Source organism: Rhopalosiphum padi, chromosome 1, assembly GCF_020882245.1.
Source record: "Rhopalosiphum padi isolate XX-2018 chromosome 1, ASM2088224v1, whole genome shotgun sequence".
Lineage (NCBI taxonomy): Eukaryota > Metazoa > Arthropoda > Insecta > Hemiptera > Aphididae > Rhopalosiphum > Rhopalosiphum padi.
In genome coordinates, this window is record NC_083597.1 from 67,089,677 (window position 1) to 67,113,105 (window position 23,429).

General features: G+C 26.9%; 1 protein-coding gene across 11 annotated transcripts in view; it reads right to left on the reverse strand.

The window, feature by feature from the left end:
- LOC132918564 (rho GTPase-activating protein 21-B) overlaps positions 1-23,429 on the reverse strand; it is a 63,627-nt gene that overhangs the window by 32,194 nt on the left and 8,004 nt on the right. Inside the window, exons 1-2 of one of the 11 annotated variants that reach the window (XM_060979852.1) lie at positions 11,845-12,059; positions 11,696-11,773 (exon numbers count right to left, since the gene is read on the reverse strand). The exons of the other annotated variants lie outside the window; for them this stretch is intronic. The gene's annotated coding sequence lies outside the window, so the exon portion shown is untranslated. Of the gene's footprint in view, positions 1-11,695; positions 11,774-11,844; positions 12,060-23,429 lie in introns of those variants that run through there. 11 annotated transcript variants of the gene reach the window in all.

A 23,429-nucleotide genomic window follows, 5' to 3' on the forward strand; every position in this document is an offset into this window, starting at 1 on the left:
GCACGTCAATTATTGTTTTACAAAACGTTAGAAAATTATATAATAATATAATAATAATTTTTAAAATGTTTTTGAAATTATTAGTTTTTATTTTATCACAATTAATATAAGAACTAATAATATAATATTATAATTTCGTAAAATGAATTTTTGAGGGGGGGGAGGCGGTGGTTATTATATAGCAAGTACGACACTTAGAAAACATTACTTATGATGTTTGCTACCGGGCTTTAAAGCGGATGGGTTTGACACACACACACCTACATAAATGTTTTTTTTTTTTTGGCAGCCATTTTACAGTTGTTCATAATAAATCGGCTACTGGCCAGGCGGTGGTTAAAGATGATTTCTGACATATGGAAAAAAATCAACGTTTAACCAGCTATAACTCGTCGATGGTGAACATTAGTAAATTTGGTCTTGTCGAGCAGCGTTACATATTATTACATTATTAAATGTATGTAAAAAAAAAAATAATAAATTATATATTTTTTTTATTTGGCATTTCGTCTTTGCAAACAACTACACAGCGGCAACAATATGCAGTTTGTTAGTCACAAAAAAAACACAAGCACAATAGAATATATATATAACGAATTTCTCTTTTCCCACCGATAGATAATACCCAATTATAACTATATATTTCTACATGTAAATAAATCCAGTGCCCATCTGCAGTGGTGTACCGTATATACAGTGTATCTTTGCAATTTATTATACCAGATCGCTATTCAAAACAAAAATATTATCCGTCGATACATGTTATATAATCATACCAGTGAAGTTTATCTTTAAATTAAATTTATTGCTTAAACGTATGTTATATTTTATTTATTTTTGATATGAAATAATTTATAATATACGGTTACAATATAATCTTTGTCAGATAACTATAAGAGTTTTTGAGCAGTGACGAACCGAATCTTTTTTAAACAGTTTAATTATACAATTATACTATTCAATCGTACTATAATATCTTACGAGTTATTTACCTGCTATAAACTTTATGCGTGAAGTATTTTAAACGATTGTTAACCAATATTTATAATAAATTAATCAATTGGACCTGATAAAAATTAAAATTAATTAATAATTAATATGAATGTGTATAATGTATTATGTTTATATATTTATATCGAATATACCTATAGGCCATAGGTCTCTATACTTTGATCGCTTGTGTATATTAAAAATAAACTAACTTTAGTAAAATTTAGGTTGTAATTTGGTGTTTCAGTATACTTTTAATAAGTTATATAATAAACAACACATATTCTATATCCTACAATATTTCAATCGTATATAATTTTAATACTACATTTGATATTATAGTATGTAAAAAAGTAAATACTAGGTACTCAAATAAAAAAGTGACTTTTACCACAAAAAACCATTGTGACTCAAAATAAACAACTTTTGAATCTCTACATCACTATATAGTATATAAGTACTGAAAGCACGACATTTAATAAAAATTAGTTTTCATAAAATTTTTGGAAGAAAAATTGTTATTTGTAAGTAAATTTCTTGTTTCGTGGTCATGAATGGGATACAAGCCTATACTCTCCTATATTAAAAACAAAACTGAGTCCTTTCTACTTATGATTATGTTTATACTTCGTTTGAGAAATAAAATATACAATGACCTACGTAACACGTAAACGTAACGGTGATATAATTAACGAAAAAAAAAATTAATTAATGAATTATATAGCCGACACATAAAATTATATATGATTACTATGCGATATATTATAAGATGTAGTTCGCGAAACTTGCATTTACATATACTTTAATATATTATATTGTTGTTACTCTATAGTCTACATAAAGATGATATATATGTACTATACTATATATTATATAGGTACGCTTAACGAATTCGTGATCAACTAAAAAAAAATTTACGTATTCGTTTATTTGTCTTGTACACACACACACACACAAAATAAAACCAGAATTGAATCAATACTATACACGCCACGATGATTGACAAGTATACGACTCGAAGGTCAGACACGACATTACCATATTATATTATTTTTGGGACAATGACGTGATGGTGGTGGCCACACGCGCACATTCGCTTGAATTACGATGCATTTGGACTAGATGTATTATACGCTCAATGTGTTCGAACGTAATAATTTGAGCGAGTTGTAATAACTGAAAGGAGGGCGCCAGGTGCAGGTAAAGTGATGGCTAAATTTGAATGATATTTTTTAGAGCCTGAGTGCATATACTGCAGGTATATAATTGACAAAATACGTTTTCTGGAGTATTTTTATAACGGTAGGTGACAGTCGACGGAAACTTTTTATATATAAAAAAAATAAAACAATTCCAGATCGAAAAGTAAGAAAGAGAGAAACGGTTACGGTTTTGTTTCAAGTTTTTTTTTCTGCTAGACAATTATGGGAGGTTTTGACAGATATTGCGAAAATGAGGACACAGATTTTCGACCTATAATCAAAGAGCGCGTATAACGGAAGACTACGAAATCATGTCAAATAATATCGTATGATAACTTATAATATTATACATATTTTGTTAAAATAGCGTATCTGACATATCATCCTTTCATCGCATGTGATATCGACGGAACGTATTAAAACAAAAACGGCATATAACTTATCAAAAATAACTAGTATAAATAACAAACATTCTACGCATATATATATATATATATATATAAATGTAACTTACAGTAGGTAATAAAAACGCAACCGATAAAAAAAAAATAATTAAGACTGGGGTAATACTTAATAGTTTAGCTATGCAAGAAAACTGTTATATCATTATGTTGTATAGATGCATGTGTATATAAATAATAATATCAACTGCAACAGCAGTATAGTCAGTACATACAAATCTGTGCAGGCGATGAAATCGCGACCCGTGTCACCGCAGTGATACGAACGGTACCGCGTGGGGCGTATTAAAATAATAGACTTCCGCTGTGAATAAAATTGCTATGTTCCGGCACCATCGTTTCTGCGCTCCGATTGATTTTCGCGCGAAAATGAGCGAACTACGTTGTTTCGCGCTTGTTAATTATTTCTGATTAACACAAATACGCAGTACAGGCGCACGCATACACACAAATTTTATGGTAATGTATTTGTGTTTTTAACGAGAAAACTCTGCTGTTACGGTGCTGTGGCTTGGCGGTAGCGCATCGCCTACAAAAGTCGCGGTCGTATCGAAACTGTGTCAAGATGAAAATAACGGCAGGAAGCTTTATTTTTTAAATATTTTATATATTATAGGTATAGTACGCACGAATGGTTTTCGTTCGGTTTTCACGCACGCACGCACGTATGCATGTATATACATCAAGGTGAATCCTAACTGTGGCGCACACACTCTAACATCCGGCCGCCCTCCACACGGTTTTATCCAATACATGGTATTGTACATAGGTAGGCACTCAGCTGAATATACACATCATTTTATTTAGACGCTATTGTCGGAATATTATATGAATTAAGAAAAAAATGTCTGTCTGCTATTTTGATAATTATATTTAAAAACGAGATTTGAGAATTTCTGAATTATAACATTTTACATATAGGTACTCACTACTCATATACAATTATATATATATATATAAATACATAAACCTATAAAACGTTTGATGTTTATTGATAATGTTCCCCCTCCCCTTCAACTATTTATTAAATTAACTAAAAAGTTAATAAAAATTATGTAAAAATAAGTTAATTCTATATAGTTAGGTTATAGTTAATCATTATTATAATTTTTTGTTACTGTTACTGTGATCTATAATTGTAGATTATTGGGCTTAGCCTGTTTAATATTAATAAATAAATAACTTGCATAAAAATTGAAATATCATAAAGAGTTTAACATACAAACACAGATTATGTTCTCAACTTTAACTTTAATAATATGTCGATTCATTATAATATAATACTGGATACTATAATAACATATTATAAATAAGTGAAAAACCTGACAAGTCGCTGTATAAAAGATGTCGATGTATTTTTGATCATTGAGTAGGTAAGTATATATAGACGCTTTAAATTTGAATTCAGTAATAAATCATTGTATACAAGAAACTATTACGAGGAGAGACGGCCTGTCAACCTATATATATTTCTAATGATATTTTTATAATTTATTAATTAATTTATATTACTATTAGTAGTAATATAATACTGTATACTATATTGTATACTGTAGGTTGAAATAAACAAAAATATCGCATAATATATTATTTAATATTAACTATAATAATTCATTCATTCATCACTTCACAATTAAAATATAAAAATATTTAACTTACTAACCTAAACTTTTATAGAGAGTAATAATCAATTATTAACACAATAATAAATATTTTTTCATTAATGAACGTACCTGAGTAAAATTTAAATTAATATTGTATCTTATTTATTTAACTTGCATATTTGTATTTATTATGTTTTTACTAAAACGTGTTTAAATAAATATTAAATATTTTAATAAAATTCACATTAAAAGAGAAGAATTTCAAGTAAAAATATATTCAATATTATTTTTTAACGATTGTAGGTAGTATGTGATTATCACGTACATCAATTTATCTTTTCCAAAAATGATAGCTCAAAATATTTTCAATGTTGACTATACAAATAACGTTAACGTGAGAAAAAATCTTTTAAAACCGTTTGGACTGCGCTAGTATACATTTATAAAAAAATAGTTGTAAAAATGTAAAATAATGACATTGTACATAGGCCTCAGTCAGTCCGATGACAATATCATTAGAGAAGATCAATTATTTTCGAATTTGTTATATTTGCGCTTTTCTTCAACACTAACTTTACCACTACCACTACCGACTCTTGTTTAATACCTCGTTTAGTAGTGTCCGAAAACAGTCACCGTGGTTTGTAATGTTTATGTGATATATGCGCTAAACTCTGACTACACGTTTAGTCGTTTAAAATAACACATCGTCCGTGTTAAATGTGCTTAATGATGACACGTACAAGTCGTGGGATGATAACATTATACCATCAAATAATATAATATTATTGTGCGAGCTTTAATAATTCTACAGTAAACATGCAATATAATCATGGTATATATTATGCATATATTGTGGATATTTTTCGAACGAAATTTTCTTAATCGGCCTACGCGACCAGATATTCCGTCGTCGACAGTTTTTTTTAATATATATATATCATTTTTCTAAACTATTCAGAGATAGTAATAATAAAGTATATTATTTTTATAAAAACTAGGTATATAATAATATCCTATTACAACACTATAATACTATATTATAATACCGGGAATATAGGAAGTTAAAAATACGCGAGAGATGCTAGAATTGTAGAATATATAGTTGGCCTTAAAACGATAACTTTATTAACGCTAAACTGAGATGAATAAAAAATAAAAAAACAGCAATGAGCACAAAATTTTTTAAGTTACAAAAATGCTGAATAGAAATGGAAAAATATTAATAACCCTGCAAGGAGATCTGAAATCTATATTGTATAATGTCAGGATAAAATAAAAATGTCCCAAAAAAATAAAGAATACCTAAGGCTTTTCGGTTGTTCATAATATGTAAAAAGTACCTATATAATATAAAGCAGAACTGCAGAACATGTTTACGTTATACTCAAAATAGTTATCCGTATTTATGGCTTAGCTCTGAGGACTATATTATTATGGTGAATATAGGTTAAGTACTACTGGAACTTTATATATATTAACAAATTTGAAGAGGAGGATATTTTTGAAATAATGACAACTAATTTTAATGAAATATTATATAACCAAGGGGTAAGAAGTTACCACATTTTAAGTTTTCTTAACATACTATAGGTTCCTATTTATTATATCTATTAAATTCCGTACAATATAATTTTACAAAAACGTGAAATATTATTTAAAAATACTTTATTCTTAAAATTGTTTAATGACCTTAAAAGCTCTCGTATTAATCTAGACTGTATTAGTCCCACGATTTAACTTCGTGAAATTTTTTTATATGACCCACTGAATAAACGGATTTTCAATATAAAATATATTTATTTAATATTATGTACACTAACATAAGCCGTCAAACAAGTTACACGAAACGTCATTATAAGTAGTAAAGATGCATGAGAATTATTTTATTTTTAAAATTCATATTTTACATAAGCACACGTAAAAATTACTTCGATACAAATGTGCATGTATATAGTTTATGTATATTAAATTTAATGCACACTACGCCTTTTTATTACGAACGATTGTGAATGATAAAAATCGGTTTCAAACACTGCACACGAAAATATACATTCTAATCTATATAATTTTGGAGGTTTATAAAAATACTATCTGTAGTTATGACCAGAGACGTATGCAGAAAAAAGTTTTTGAAAATTAGGTATACTTATAAGTTTTTTTTAAATATAAACATTGATATAACAAAATTAATATTAAAATTGAATAAGTAAATAACCACACAAACCCCAAATATTTCCCGGGTGGGGGGGATGTTTGAGCACCCAAATCCCCCCCTGTGTACATGGCTAGTAATGACGTAAAAATAATGTTAATTATTTACGATTTCCTTTATGTTATATTCATGTTATAACTACACAAATTATACACATCATGTCTATATAAACATGACATACAATTCAAAACTAAATTAGATAGTTTACGAAAAATGCCAAAAAACAATTGTTCAAAGACTTAGCAAATATTATAAATAAAATAATTGTGATTTAAAAAAGAAAAATTATTATTATTATTGTCAATAGTAAAATATTCTCTTAACAGAAAACGAATAATTAATAACTAATTTCACACTACTACGTTAAATGCCAAAATAATTTTCTTGAATTCAATGGAACAAAACGTACGTTTTTTTATGTATATACGTGATCCAAATCCATACTACCTAATTTTGTTAAAAAGTTATTTTATGCATAATATTCTTAGTTCATAGAATCTTATATTATTTACTACTATACGCAGTCAACACATTTTCATCACGATGATACATACTTTTTCATAAAAAAATTTAAATCAGTCAATAATATCGTTTAAATTCTACACATGTATTCAGAAAATTTACACAGGAAAAAATTCACGCGTCTTTAGCAAACTACTAAAACTAACCAAGCCGGATTTAGCCCGCGGACCGTGTCACCACTACTCTATATAACATATACACAAATCAGACAATATTTTCAGAAACGTAATAATTCTATCGAATTTAATTAGGGTTAGGAAAATACCCAATGATATATCAGATGATTAATGTTTATAAGAATTGTATCTACAATGCAATTCTTCAATATGTATATTATTTTATGAAATACATAAAAACTACATTTTATGATAATAAATTACATTTTTAATCAAAGAGTATTTATTAAGTTTAGTTTTTTACATATAGTATGTATATTTATTGAAATTCAAATTTGATAATTTTTAATTATAACTAACCTTCTACCAAACAAAGGCATTAAGCAAACTGCACCTACTTTAAAAACTATATCTTATAAAAAGATGCAAATATTATTGTACCCATTTTAATATATTTCACGAAAACACCATAAACCTTTGTTTCATAGATTAAGTGCATTCAGAATTCGGACCAATTTCATAAACTAATTATAATATAGACAACTGAAAAGGAATTGACGCAAGGGCCAAACTCACGAAAGACTCCGTGAAAATTGACTCAATCTAAGATGCCATTTGTATGACATGCATTCTCTGTAATAATATTTTATAAATATTATTTATTAAATTTAATATTATGGTATAAGAATCCTAAATAGTATCTATATTATACCAAAAATAGTCTTTTGTACAAAAAAAAAATGTAGTATAATTTATTGTAAAATTGTCGTCATGTTAGACGACTTATAATATGTCTCACGTATATGATCTTACGTATATACCAATCTATTAAGCAATCGATATTTTTGGATGCCAATATTATAACATAGATCAGGTTTCAACATGTATCTAATTACTGATAGCTTGAATTCTTCTTCTATGGGTTGATGACCATGAACTTGTATTTTTATTCACTCTAATATAGGGTAAAACTATAAAAACAATCACTATAGCTTTAAAATGAAATCTAATTATTAATTATTTTTTGTAAAAATAATTCACACACAATTATATTTGTAAGTAAGAAAGCCTTGTAATTTATTTAAATATAATAATAATAAAATGAATTATTTTCCTGGTTTATCACTATCGTTACGATATTTAAAAGATAATTATACTATTATGCAATACAAAATATAATGTACAATATAACGGTAATTATCAAGAACGTTATACAAAAACATGTGGATTGTATTTATAAAATATAGCCAAACTTTACTTTAAAAACATAAGCACTCAAACGTTATGTTTAATAGACACTTCTACGTAATTTCCTGTATTTTTATATTAGAAATAAATAATAACACCTTTATCAAATTAAGTGACATACATATTAAAGAATACGATAATAAACATTAATATTCAAGTCAAGTTTAATTAATCAACATTTTATTTTTAGAAGTGAAATTCAAACATTTAATTAATATTCTGTAATGGTGCATTTACAATCATTATGTTCATCACGACATTGGCGTATAAACACTCAACAACTCATTTCAAATTTGAAATAATAAAGTTTGTTTTCGCTTAACTTTTAAGTGAAAATAGAATCTTAGGCTTATTGATCAGTTGGTACATTTGTAATTAATAAAGCATAACATATATTACATGGATAGATACTATATCTGCAACGTCAGATACCTTTTTAAAAAAAATAAAAAAAATAGGAAAACAATTGGAATAAAAGTGACTGGCATAATATTTTAAATTATGTAGGTTACAAAATACTTTCTAGATTAAAAAAAAATTTTGACAATACTTGTTCAATCAATATTAACTATACAAGTGTATGTTTATGTTAGCTAAAAAGAAATTTGGCTTTACTTTACATTTATATTTTCGATAATATCAGATACAGAGACAAACGGCATGTTTAAACATACATAATAAAAATATAAAAAAAAAACCTGTCCAATATAATATATTATACCTATTTTATTGCAGTCGTGTGCTGCACCACTTTCTATATATAAGATTTTCAAATTGGATTTTAACATTTTATGATTCAACATCAATTGCCCCTTGACCGTCCGACAACGTGTAATAATTCTTATATGTAAATAAAAATAATAAACATTATATGTTGCGTATGTATGTATGTATGTATGTATGTATGTATGTATCTATATCCGGATCAGGTGTCTAAGAAACTATAGCTACCGAATCACATTCAGCATGTGTATATATAACATATTAAACGCAGTATACACATCAAACTCGTAAATAAAAATTAATTTCACAAATATAATTTAGTACCCAACGGCTAGCGGTTTAATGAAATAAGATCCGATATAAATTAATCGGGTTAATATATTATAACACGTATGTAATCATTGTGTGCTTAGTTAAATAAAAAAATTTACAACGTATTTCTCTGTATTATCCAACTTCGTTACTCGTAAACAAACTCAATTTAAAAGGAAGCTCTAAAACATAGTTATAATTTAACTGTCTTATCCAAGTAATATATAGGATATATTATATATAATATATAATCCTAAAATTCAAAATATATCTTGCATAAAAAGCAGAAGTGCTGTAAATACTGTAATTATTTTATTTATCGATAATATATGAAAAAATAAAAACGATTTTGCACAATCAAATTATATACTATATATTTGTGGCAAAAATTTGGTTTCTTATAATCTTATCTATAATCTATAATTACTGAAACCTTAATTCTCGGTTTTTCTGTGTTAAACCGTTTTTATATATAATTTTCTTATTACGCAACAACGAACAATATGGTAGGTACAATGGGACGAATATTTAAGTTACATTGAAATAGCATTAAAAAATTTTTAAGGTTTTCTTAAATTTTTTTTTATAAACCTAATAAAACTAGGAGTGTAGAATTCCCTTCAATGTAAGACGTATCTTATGTTATGACATTCCGAGACAACAGCGGCGTCTACTATCAGTTTATTTATCTATCTTGGGGTACAACACAGTATTTGTATATATTCAGAGAGTATCGGTCTTATGAAACAGAAAACCACGCATTTAAAAAGATGTGTAAAATCGCCAAATACAAAAACGATAACGACTTTAACGAGCATAATAAACAATGTTTAAGCTACAAGCAAAATGCATTAGAAGGTTATTTATACCTTCTATATACACTATACAAGATGATTCACCAAGTAGATATGCTTAACCTCTTTTTTCTTTAATAATGCAGTTTTTCAAAATATGATTTTTTGAATATTTAAATAATATATACTTAAAAACCATATTTTCAAATTGTATTATTAGTACTACTTAAGAAGCATCTAGTGGATATACAAGCTTCAATTTTTCAAATAAGAACTCCCCTTTTACAATAAATTATTTACAAAATCAAATTTTGAATGAGTTTTTATGTTATTTAATTATGAGCATTAAAGATAATAACTCATAATATAGCTATAAATCCTAGAATTGATATTAATCTAATATCACATGTATTATTATTATTTTTTTAAGACTAGTATCCTCAGTATAAAAATTTTGATTGATAAAAAATTGCTTGTTTGAATTTTGAATTAAGTAGGTATCTGAACATTTTCAAAAAATGATCCGTTAAATAAATTACGGTAAAAACGGAGGTTCTCGTGTGAAAATTAGAAGTTTGTATCGCCATAAGACTATTACAAGACTACTCCCAAAGAATTCGAAAATATGGTTTAAGTGAATTTAAAAATGCCAAAAACTGCAAGAATTTTAGTAAATTCTTTATTAAAGAAAAAATTGGGTTGAGTATGAATCATTCTGTATCTATACAATATAATACATTGTATATATGAACCTTATATATTATAGCTTCTAAGTTATACATTTATAATCAATACAAATCACATATAAAACACGTTTTACACAAAACTTAAATGTATAATAAATTATATAAGTATACATGCATAGAGTAAATTTTACCGACAAAATAAGTAGACTTCTTACATCATAATTCAATTGTTCAACAGATCTTTGGAAACTATACTATATATAACCGATGATATTATAATATAAAAGTTAAACTATATATGAATTTAATATTTTTCTAAATATTACCTACACTAAAACGATTGTATTTTTCTATACTATTTTATTACATTATTCATAATACTATATAGCATGCCAGGCGGCATACATTATAAACAATTTTTAAGAATAAACTATTGCATATACGCAAGGTGCAAGTAAAAATTTAAAAATAAATTCAAAATTTGTAAGTTTAGATAATGAAACTATAGAAAGATGTATAGTTTGAGTAAATTCCTAATTCTTTTTTTTCTAGTAAAAAACATGTTCATGAAAACACACGATGATGACTTTTTAATGTAATTTCAGAGTAAAAACACGTGTTATAATATTTTTGAGTAAACCTCTAACGCGTTTTAAATATTATTTATTAAAAAAAGATTTACAAGGTTTAAAAACAGCAAAATAAATTGCTTTATTGTATTTATCAAACAGAACTAAATTTGATTTTAGGAGCCAAATGTCTATACATTGGTACACGTAGCAACATTGTCGGTTTTTTTTTTAAATATATGAAATTACATACCTTAAAAAATGTAATGTGGTGATATTATTCACATAACGTATTATACACCACCATTATATTATACACTGTGGCCATTAACTGAAATATAAATAGCATAAATTGATGTCTTTGATTGGTTGAAAAGAAAAGGCGACAGAATAATACACTACCATACGAGAATAACAAGTGCGATCGAGATTAAATTCAAAAACAACAGGAGAACAACAGTTACATACGATACAATCAATAGCAAAATATCATCGAAATAATGTTCAGACTGCACGACAGAAAAGACGAGGTGCGATATTACTTATATTGTATCGCGACGACGACGCAACCGCGACGGGCGTTACGAGTATGACGATAGCTCGCTGACTGATGATGAGCTCCTCGACACACGCACACGGTTTCGCCTTTGCCTCCGCCGCCGTAAACCACTTCCACGAGCACACTCTATATATAATATAACATAATAATAATATACAGCCGCCTACACCGGCGCGACTCGGTGCACCGCCACCGCTGCTGATGACAACGACGACAGTGGTCATTAACGCTCAACAATTTATAATACATACATTTATATATGGGTCGGGAGTAGTCTGAAAAATGACGAGGTTCCGGGCCGAAAGATAGCGGCGTCAAATTCATTGCTAACATTCAATTTTCAAAAATTATATTATAACATTTTATTTTTGTTTGTAAGGATTTGACAATAATATTTTTTTAACTTATATCACGCCTTATAAGCCCGTAATCATTATAGTACAAATGGAGTCAGTGCTGCCTCCCGATAATGATAATCGTTATTATCACTATATCATATAAACATAAATCAAACATCAAGAGAAACATTTCTAAATTTTAAGTATAAATATTATAACAACTAACAGTCTTAATAACTTTGAAATGAAAAAAAAAATTATGTAGTTATATTCATTAATAATTACTTAATTGATATTACTCCGTAAGTCATCAAGTTTAAGGTGAATTTTATACTTAACAATTTAGATGGTTAGTTACTAATACTTATTAGTAAATTTCAAATTTTTAACTATATTTCGCTAAAATAAATGTATTTAGATATATGTAAATTCTACTAGGTTTTTTTAACAGTTGTATGCATATTTTTTAATGTCCTTTAATGTACGAACAATAACTATTTAAGTGTATTACCATATTATGGTATATTTAAATTTCTTGAAAAAATAATTTATATTATATATAATTGTGTAAGTATTAAATTGTAAAATGTTTTTCGGACATTTGCCAGCCACCGTTAAAATACATATTTGCAAAACCGGAATCGACCAATTAACACGTTGAAAAGGGCAGTTAGAAAAATGGGAAGGGGAAATAAAACAAATCTTTTATTCTGGGAATAGATTTTAGTGCAACCAAATAGACTGCAGAAAACGTTTGAGTGGTGACTATATTTTTCTGCAGACGTATATGGAGTTATAGAAACAAAATACACCAATCACGGTCGACAATTTATATTTTCCATCGATTCACATAACTGCTCTGTGAATCAGAGAAGCCATTCGATCATAAAATGTTATAACACTTATCAGTTATAACTATTGCAGACATATCATATTATAAATATTATAATAAATTGCTATATAAAAATTTAAAAAAATATCACTATTAAAGTAAGTACTTATTTATTAAAGGATAACAAAGATTATATTCTTAAACTAATATTTTAAGCATGTTTTATGACGATTCATTTATTCATGGTAATTTCCTAAAATTAAATAAATCATGTATAATTGCACACCAAGAATAAAAATATCGATTTATAAAAACATAGATACCTATATTTTTGAAAAATTCTCAAAAAAATGTGGATATTCTTCAATGTTAGTTTTATTATAAAATATGAAATGAAGATTTTTTTCTCATTTTAACATGTTTTTTTTTATTGCGCATTGCACATATTTACTAGTTTTCGTCCACATCCTTAACAATTTATAAAATGTTATATAATTAATAATTATATATAAATTCACATGAGACACATAATATGAGCATAGGATGTTCTAGATGTTTTGTAATATACATGTATACATATATATATTTGTTGTAGCTCTCCATGCTTTACTATCGTAACACAATTCTTTCAGTATATTTTTTTAATTTCTTACAATTTTAATATTTATTATATTAAAACAATTGGATCTATATTTCTTCACACTTAAGTGATACACTGATACATCATAATAATTTAGAAATATAAATTAGTTCATTTGTAATAATCTCAGGCGAAACCAAAAATAATTGTAGTTTATAATAAAAAAAAATACTAATTAAGGTTGGAAGGATAATATTTTATTTGTTATGTTTAGATAAACGAAATATTTTTAATGATAATAAAATGTATATGAAATACAAATACATATTAAAAATATAATAAGACATAATATATTATATTATAATGTTAATAACTCATGAGTACATACCTAACATATTAGATTAATTTATTCGATAAAAAAACAATTTACAGCAACACATAATATTTTAAAATTTGCTAAATATGCTAATAGAAAATGTGTACTTAATTATTAGAACAATTTTTCTTTTATCATAATTGATAAGTATAAATATACCTTTGTATTACAAAATTAGGTTAATTGATATGATAAAAAATACAGTAATAATAGATTATCTACTTATATTTTACCAGGTTTTTTCATGCGATCTTGAAACTATGTTTAAAAATTAATAATCAATAAATGTTTCATGTTACTTAATTCAAATACAATTATTGATATCATGATATTCATCATGTTTTCAATCATTCATAGTCTGCCAAAATAACAATAAAATTATACTACATACAACCCAAATCATGATAACTATCCAATTATTATTATTTAATTATTAAGAGGACATCGCACCCGAATGTGTTGTCTCCATCTTACACACGGACGACATAGACAAAACGCATTTACACAGTCTGTGTAGAACTCACTCAATTTTGGTTCTAGGACAAATAATAGATATACATATTATAAATTAAAAGATGGCAATATTTTAGAGGGCAAGACGATGAGTTTTTTTTAAAAAAATTAAAAATTTGAAAAGTTAAAGGTTATTTAAAAAAGTTGAAATTTTCGCTATTTCTAAACCATATAATGGGAATAATAAAAAAAACTCAGCGTCTTGCCCACCAAAATATTGTCATATTTTAATTTTATAATACTATAAGTTTATTTACACTAGAACTAAAATTGAGCGAGCTGCTACTCAGACTGCGTAAATGCGTTTTCGTATGTGTGTAAGACACATGCGGGCGCGACGTTCTCTTAAACGCTGATAATACCATAATGATCTACAGATGTAATAAAAAGGTTTGAACATATTATTGAATATTGTGTAAATAAATTGTATAATTTTGTTACGCATAATGTAGAATTTAATTTCTTATAAAAACAACAATACCACTACCATTACTTGCACTTTAAGTAAAAATAAAATTATTAATTCATAAAATATTATAAAAAGACCAATATATATATATTTTGATTACCTATACTTATTTTTGCTAGTGCTAAATATAAACACAAAATAATGTTTTAAAATGCAATACACGAAAAATTACCACAAACGGATCTATTAACCATTGCGGTTAACTAAGGAAATACTTTGGTTTGTGAAAAATTCGATCAAGTGCTCGTAGAGTTGAGTGTCTATTGAAGTTACAAGTAATTAATACAATCTATACACTACAGTTCTACACCGACTACATCATCAATTTAAACAATAAATCTTAAAAGGTTTCAATGTCAGCTAAATTGTAGTATTACATATATTATACGTTTGATGAAAATATGAAATAAAATATAATTGAAGAGAAGAGAGAGGCGTTTTTAGCATTTAAAATTGAATTGCCTAACCTCCTAAACGCCACCCAAGGCTCCAAGAGACTATACCGACGTGGCGATGAAACGGACAAAAAACAACGCGTACACTGCAGTACGCTGTGTCAAAGTACAATAATCGCATTGATCATTGGGCATTAGGCATTGACATTGGAATATTGAAGATCCTTCCCCTCCCCACAAGGCATACACCAAAACATGCTATTCACGGGTCGGTCCACGGGTGTGGTCAATTACAGTTAATCAAAGGGAATAATAATAACCCATTCGCGGAGAAGGCACGTGACCCGGTGGAATTGTTACTAATTGATGACTGAGTATAGTGGATATTTTATTTAGTATTATAAACTATAATAGTAGTTTAATAAAATACAATAAGGTATTATAATATAGTAGTCTGTGTGTGATGTACCTACTGTAAATCATGTATATTATGTTTCCGTAATGTTATGTTACGTATAATATAGTGACACAGAGGCACGAATATTTTATATTCTTTTCACCATCATCTAGTCACAATTATCACGACCATGTGTCTGAATATCCTGCAACGGCTAAATTAAACAGCAACATAACTTATATAAACAAAAGTGGTTTTTAAAAAAAGCAACGGTCATTGCTATATTATAATCTAATATACGTGATTTAAGAAACCAAAACACTTGATACTCACTTCGATTGCAAGACCCATGAACAAAAAATATACAGGTGACGTGAGACTTAAATTAAAAAAAAAAAAATTATCACATACAAAGTAGTTGAGAGCACGATGCCGTCTCAGCAAAGACTAATTCAACCGCGCGACTGGGTGACTACTACGATGGTTTCAACTCGGGGAAAGGAGGATTAAAGAGAAAGAGAGAAAGATACAGTCAAAATAAAGGGGTCTTAAGAAAACACCAAGCAACTAGTTCATGCTGATTTAGAAAATGTATAACGCCCTGTAAAAAATATTTATTTTGAAATATTGAGGTGAATACGTTTAATCAAACATAATATTGATGAATACGTTTTATCGCACATTAATTGAAATATTTTCATTTTATTTAATTTACTAGTATAAGTTACTTTATATAAGTACTTTTAATCAAATTTAAAAATGATCAATCATTCATAATAGGTAAGTACTATAATAGAGTATATAACTCGCTAAAAAAATATTATTATATTTTGTTTTTAATCTCCAAGTTTATAGGAAAAATAGACATTTACAATGTAATAATAAACAAAAACCATGCCTAACGACAATTTAAAAAATAAATGCGAATTTTATAGCTTAAAATAGGTTATCCTATTAAGTTAACCAAGCTCAATTTAGTTAGAGCGGATTTTAAAAATTTGCCAAATATTCTGTACGTAGTATCTCAAGGTATTTCGTTATTTTGGGAATTGAGTATATTATGACTTATGACCATAAATATTTTTAGATTTGTTGCAAAATACATTTTTATTTTTGTGTATTTAATTAAAAATAGTTATAAAAATAATGTAGGTAAATAGATGTATTTTTTGATTTTTAAATAAAACGTATAACAAAAAATAGAAAACCATATAAATGCCTGACTAAATTTATATTTATACATAAGAACTATATAGGTGGTACAAAAAAAAAAAAAATTCAAACAAACCCTATCTTTTACAAATAATAACATAATTAGTTTCCATGATTTAAAAAAGTGCTTAAATGATAACTAATTGATAAAAATAATTAGACTGATTAGAGACTACTAATATAACTTAAACAGGTCAAAGGAATAAATAATAATTCTTAAAAATTAATAAACAAAAAAAATAATTTATTGAAGATGTTAATTGGAGTCAATTAAATTAACATAAACACAACACGCTAGAATAAACAATATAATAATTATTATATTTACAGTACTTATTAACTATTCAGCGATTAATCTGTTTGGATGAGAAAATAAAATATTACACAAAAATAGAATCAGAAAAATAGTGTACGAATATATGTAAATTTCTGTATATACTTATATAATTCCCAAATCGGATTATTATCCTAATGCAGCGAATACGCATAATATTCCTCAAAAAACGATAAATTGATGCTCGAAACTCTATTACCACATTGTAATATATATTGTGATGATCTAAAAACGAGTAAAAATATAAACCATTTTTAAGCATGTATTATACGGTACATAGAATCATATAATAAAAATATATAGTTGGTAGGTATATAATAAAATATAATTTATTCGAAACTTAGTTTGTGTATGTATAGGCAGGTTGAACTTGATTGAAGGAGGTTAGATTAACTACCTAACAGCTTTAAAGAGTACTACTATAGTCCAGCCTAGAGTAAAAATATATGTTATACATATACCGTTTACTTTTGTCTAAAAAAAAAATGGAACCCGCTAGAGGTCCAGCGACGCCTATAGTGCTAATGTAATTTTTTTCTCGCAAATATATCGTTATTCTATTATACAGGAATAATGATCTTGTTTTTTAGAATCAAACAATTATCTTTTTAATGAATAGAGAAAAACATTCTTCAGTCTACATTTAACTTCGTTTTTTAATATTTTAATCTAAAACTTTATAACATATGCCTTTAAAAAGAAAATTTTAAGCTTTTTAAAAAATATATTTTTTATCATTATAATAAATAAAATAAAAATTAGTTGAATGCGAGTTGTAGTCTTTTTTATTTTAGGTATAAAAACAGTCATGAAAATCTCACAATTCTACTAGAACTATACCAAAGCGTTTTTTCTATGAAGTCATTTTTGTTAATATATATAGTGCACCGTACCAACTCTTCATAAATAGGCATAGTTTGGTGGTCAATTTATAGGTGGCAACTAAAATGTAAAGTTTAATTTTCAAATTTCATAGAACTGCGAAAAATCAACATAGGACTCCTTTAAAATGTGTTATTATAATATACACACTATAAGAACGATTTGTAACTATAAAGTATGGTGGTATACTAATAAGTAATAACTAATAGGTACAGTATAAAATATACATATTAGCTATATACCATGCATCCATGCAGATGGTATATTGCCGTCCGGTTAACCGCGGATAGGTCTTCTTCGACGTCTCTCGTCCAACACGACCACAACGACGATATATAGTGGCGAAAAGGGAAACCACACGACCAGCGAGTTTTTTGTATGGTCTATAATTATTGTACGTCGTTGGGCATCGATGGAATTACGTCACCGTCTACCTCACACCTGACAAGATATACACAAATACGCACGCACGTAAAACATAATATACTAAATAGTATATACTATATACACTTACTGTCTACTACTACTACTACTACTACTACTACTACTACTACATTATAATGTGATATATTGTATACAATACGCCGTATGGCTTCTTATTGCTATATGTATAATGCATAGCAGTAGCAATAATAAACGGCAACGTATGACACAAAACTACGTTTCAAAATTTCTCGGAAATTACACTCACATAACCATAATAAATAATAATATATTTTTATTATAATTATTATCGACGCGATCAACAGAATATGAATACGTACCTATAAAATATATATACTACCTTTATTCGTATTATTCACAATGTATACTTGGGCATTTAATGCAATAAAAAAAAAACCGTTCTTCAACATTTAAAAAGGAAGAAATAATAACGGGGTACAAAATAATAGGGTAAAAAATACGTTACAGTCGTTGGGGGGGAAGACTAGACTATAGTATACGCGACGAACATGAATACCTACACTATATATACACGCTACGGTTCGTTGACTCGGCGAAATACTCAACCAGCAGGGTTAAAGGAAAAGGGAGAAGGGATATATATTTTGTGCATAAACATAAATATAATATATTGGATACAAATATTAAAGATAAAGAATTAAGTTTTTTTATGCTGCCGGCATATTATTCTATTCAATATTTTTGGACTAGTTAAAAATTTGAGTTTGACATGCCTGGACTTTAAATCTGTAATAATTGTTTGTATTCTTATCAGATGTATTTGGTGTAGTGAAAACCACAATTCTGAAATCTGGACTAAAAGACGCGAGTATTAAGTAGATATAAAAAATTGTTTTATAAATTATGTTTTATTGCCTATTAAAGGTTCTAATTAGTAATATAGTTTGGCTATGTAGATAGATTTCGAGGGATTCGTAATTTCTTATTTTTATTTTATCACATCTTAAAAAACGCAATGAAAACGCGCTAGAGATATCATTCTTCCTTAAAACGAGTTTTTCTTTCATTTTCGCGAAAGAAAATTAACAAAAGGTATATTTTTAGATAAATAATTTGAACAATCTAAGTAAATTATGATAATATATGTTAAAGCATTCTTATGAATTGTGATAGGTACCTATTACTTATATATATATATTATATATATTAGCTCACCCTATTTAGATTTTATACAATATGTGATAAAAAAAACCTAAGTTCCACACAACACTACTAGTCTGCGCGCATAAATTGAAATAGTCGCGTATAATTAGACGGGTCTTGTGTAACTCGTACGTAGTACGTGTACATTGGTAGCCAGAAATAAAACCAACTGTCCCACTCCCCCCTCTAAATTGTACTGACCTTATAAATCATCCTGTTTCTCGGGAATTAAAGTCATATAAATATTATACATAATAACAAAAAAAAAGATTGGATCCAAATGAGCAAACGAGCCAGAATTGGTGAAGCGCACAGTGTACTAACTCGCACACACTAATACGCAATGTACCTAAAATAATAATATTCCACTTCAAAATAAGTTGAGGACACCAACCCGCATACTATGTCTTTATCTTATAAACGAACATCATAGAAAATTTACGGTTAAAACAACCAATTTTGTGTGAGACTATAATAAAATTGAAAGGAAATAATATTACCTTGGACATCTCAATGGTTTTATTTAATATATTAATTTTGAAGTGAGCCATAGACATTTTAAAATTGTAACATTTTACATTGTTATAAATCACTTTAAAATTAAACTATCAATAAAATCCAACGAGATGCTACCCTAGATAATATTTTTATACATTTAAATTTTATAGTACAAGTCAATTCACTCTAATATTATATCTAAACACATATGATTGTAACATATTGAACACAAATTTACCATGTTGAACATTGTTTTTAAAACAAAGACAACACAGCGGAGACGACTTTTTAAGAAATAACTGCAGTTTTATATAATGTTAAAACTTATAAAATAACTTAAATACTTATAAGTGAAATAAGTAGATTTTGTTTTAATTTTAAAATTCATAAAATTAAATTGTTTATTATTTATTAAAAAAAAAACCTGATTTAATTTATTTTTGTATCAATATTATATTATACAGTTTATACAGAGTGATTACTATTCAAGTGTCGTACATTGAATCAATAATCTCATATAAACATAAATTAAATTATAAAATTTTTAGTCGTTAATCGTTAACAATTATAAAATACAATACATAAATTATATGTTTCATATGAGTTCATGACATTGCACACCAACTCTTCTCTCGTTATCTATTTACACATTTTATTTGTTTTATAATTAATAATAAAATTTAAAACCTAATAATAACAATTAATCTAAAACAAATATAAATATAATATGTTATATGACTTATAGGTTATGAATATAAATGAACTTATAAACAATACAAATACCAGAAAAATCAACAACACATTATACACGTTTAAACTACAAATTAAAAATAAATAAAGATCAATGATAACTGAAATCTTTATAAATATTTTAAACTAGTGGGTGTTACCTAGTTATTAATGTACTCAGGTTGCGATTAAATTTTTTTCTTCTTTTTCTTCAATAGAAAAAAAATTCTAATTGCTCGTTTATTAAATTTCAAGAAAAATACTTAAATTGTTTTACTACCGTAGAAACTAGAAGTAAATTTAAACAGTCTAATTCAATATCAAAATTTTTAATAATAATAATGGTCTAGTCTAGTATTCTTTAATCATAAGCTTTGCTTTCTCGCATTTCAAAATGGATAGTATAAAATCCTTATTTGAATGAACTATATACACAAATACAACCACAAAAAAACTGTTTCCAACAGTAAAAACATAACCAATAGGCAATAATGAAAAAAATAAAAATCAGAGTAGTACTATTGAAATGCTACTTTAGAAAAAATTGTTTACATTAAACTCCCATTTGAACAAATAATTCTGTTTATAACAACCCTTAAAAGAAATGAAAAAATCCGAAGAGTTTTATCAGGACTCCTGGATTGTAGGACAATTTGTACGGTCACCCAGAAAAAATGAAAACCGCGGACAGTTTGTACTATTTCAGAAAGTAATAAAATTTACATGGCGGACAGTTTATACTATTTCAGAAAGTAATAAAATGTATATGGCGGACAGTTTGTACTATTTCAGGTAAAAAAAAATGTTGAAACATAGTTATTTGTTATTACAAAACACAGGTAGTTAACAATGTTAACATACATATATAATAATAATATTAATCAAGGCTAGGATTTGTATGCAATAAACAATTGTAAAATATGCATTTTTTTATTTTCATGTTTAGAACCTTTAGTAAGAAAATATGCATTTTATTTACCAAAATATGCAAAAATATAAATATCAAAATAAATAAATATCAAAAACATTGACGAGTTGGGTTGTTAAGTTAGGTTAAATCGATTGGTCGATCTTTCTAGGAATTATAGGTCGATCGTCGGGCATTTATACAAAAAAAAATGTGTGGGGGTTACAAAATTTAGCAATACAAATTGCGCCACAACATAATAAAACAATTTTTTCCTCGTTACTCAAAAATGTTTCAGAGGAGGGGGAACCTTGGGTTCAACCCCAAACCCCCCTGTATACGTGCCTGTAGATCGTTATAAAAATTAATTTTACCATTATCGGTCAATCGGAATTATGGAATATTCTCAAATAATAATTCTTTGAAGCTTAGACCTTTTTTTTTTTGCTCATCAAACAAATCTCACACTAAAGAGAGCTAAATTCTCCTGGATGTCGATTACCAGCTAGGGACTTGAAATTTCGAATGTAGCTCACTTATTTGAAAAGGTTGGCAACCCCTGGGTTAGAAAATAAATTAGGTACATTTTAGTATGGGCTGTTAATGCTTTAATATAAGTATATGATACCTATGATACCTATCATTAACCTATAGTTAAGTGAAATTTAAATTCATCATCAAATTCTAAACATTTAAAAATCATTAATTAACTATATTTAAACAAATAAACAATCATAATTGTTTATAATATTCAACTTTCGCTAGCGTACACTTTCTATAATTACACAACGCATGGCTTATGACGAAGACTTTTATTATAATATAAATAGTATTGTACATAAAACTTTTTTATTTTTTGTTCCAGAGTTTGTTTTATTTAATAAATGTTTAAAATAATTTTTATACTACGGTAGTTCTTCCTTATACAATATACATAATATAATATATTACCAACACAATTATAATGTTATATTAAGAGGAAAATTGTACCAACACCACATTTCTACAGTCGATTCGACATCATAATACACCGATGTTGTCGATTTATGATTGACGTATAATAGTCATTAATCATTTACGTACCGAGTAAAAGGTGCAAATTGTGTTCAGAGGAACTTGTGTATGCTCGACTGCTCGAGACAGAATGTTACATTGTATAATAGTCAAGACTCGCTAAATATAAATGTTTCTCTCTTCTACATTCTAATTTATTATTATACAGTATGATTGGAAATCGTCATAATTATAAAGTTTTCATTGTGAGGATGACTAAACTAAAAAGATAAAACTAACGTTTTTCAAAACCTCAAGTATTTTAATGTATACAATTCACTATAAAACATGCGTTGTATACATAT